Source organism: Magnolia sinica, chromosome 5 (genome assembly GCF_029962835.1).
Source record: "Magnolia sinica isolate HGM2019 chromosome 5, MsV1, whole genome shotgun sequence".
Lineage (NCBI taxonomy): Eukaryota > Viridiplantae > Streptophyta > Magnoliopsida > Magnoliales > Magnoliaceae > Magnolia > Magnolia sinica.
This window is the reverse complement of record NC_080577.1, coordinates 37,252,940-37,254,652: the sequence shown is the minus strand read 5'-3', so window position 1 is coordinate 37,254,652 and position 1,713 is coordinate 37,252,940.

The window sequence follows — 1,713 nt, the reverse complement described above, 5'->3', positions numbered from 1 at the left end:
CGCCCCTAAAAAAGACACATGTGAGAGCCATCTGCTTACGATCCAATGTCTACGATATTTAATCCCTGCTATGTGGTCCACTTAAGCAGTTGAACTGCCTCATTTTTAGCCTTGTATCATAAGATGTTATGAAAAATAAAATAAAAATGAAGAGTAGATAAAACCCATACATCACGGTAGCCCATAAGAGTTCTATCCGTTCCTAGCTAAGGACAAGCAAATAGGGCTGAAAGTCGAGCGGGTTAGGTCAGGTTGGTGTTCAACCCTAGCCCAACCCAAGGTTCTTATATCTTAACCCTATCCCAACCCAACCCAACCTCTGGTTGGGAATTCTCAACCCAAGGGGGCTCAGTCGGGTTGGTCAGGTTAGTTGGGTGGATACATGCTAATATTTTCGTTATTATATTTCAATACATGTTTTATTTTTTGTACCTATGATTTTATTAATTATATATGTAGTTTTTTATCATAAAGAACTTCAATTTTCTAAACAAACAAACTAAAATATAGGACTACTCCTTTAAAAGTTGTGTCATGTAGAATGCAATGTGTTTCAAAGAGAGAAATCTGGCATATCTTGTTAGCTTGAGTCATCGGAAATGGTGTAACGCCCCAAATTTTTGCTGCTTGAGTACATACTCGTGCCCAAGAATTTCAGGTGTTAATAATGTAAAAATTGGATGTTTCAAAATCGCACCTTGTTTTTTCTTTTTTTAAATAACATCCAGTTACATTCACAAAGGTAACCATTCACGAGAGTAAAATCAATTGTATTTATCAGTCTATTAGAGTAAAAGAATTTAACAAATTATCAAATGCTCTCTCAATGGGAGCTTATTACATTATCAAAGTTTGCAGCGAAAAATAAATAAAACTAATCATGCAATACTCTTTATATGAATGCATGCCTAGAAAAGTGTGTGCGGATCATCATACGTAGTGAGCATCATAATGTGGAATATAGTTCATAGAAAATCAGGCTCGCCCCACATCTCATAACTACGGAAATTCGCCGGCATGTCCAACGTTACCGTGGATTTACGTGAACATCTCGAGACCGCATAACACATAAATCAGATGAATTACGTGACACAATTAATTCATGAAATGTCTATTTGTGACATCCAATTCCAGAAGTGATGTAACACGCATTGCAAATTACTTACATCGATTTTTGCACCACTACCCAAAATTCATGGAATTACGCGTCGAGCAAGAGGGTCATTATCTAGAGCGTATTACGTTCATGATAAAATATGTGAATCACTAGACGTGAGAGCTCTAACACATCACTTGCATCAATGGAAAAATAAATCGAACCATAGGAGTTTTAGAATTCCAAGACACATGCCCAAGCTATAAAAGGAGGTAGCCTAAGGCTAACATAATAAAGGAGAAGAGTAGCAATAAGCTAACTCAAATAAAGAGAAGAATAGCAATGGTTAACTCAATTAAAAGAGAGATGAGTAAAAGCCAACTCAATATAAAGTGGAAACACATGTCGTTCTCAAAATTGACAAAGGGGCAAAGGGCAAAGCTTGTATCCATCATCCCACATAAATTCATAAAAATCACATATAATTAAAATCATACCTTAACCATAATTTTCAAAAGGATAAATAATTGATAGTGGTAAATTAATCAATTACATGGAAAATCACAGTAATATGAAAGTATGCAAAAACAAGATAAATCATATCAACTCAAATTAGT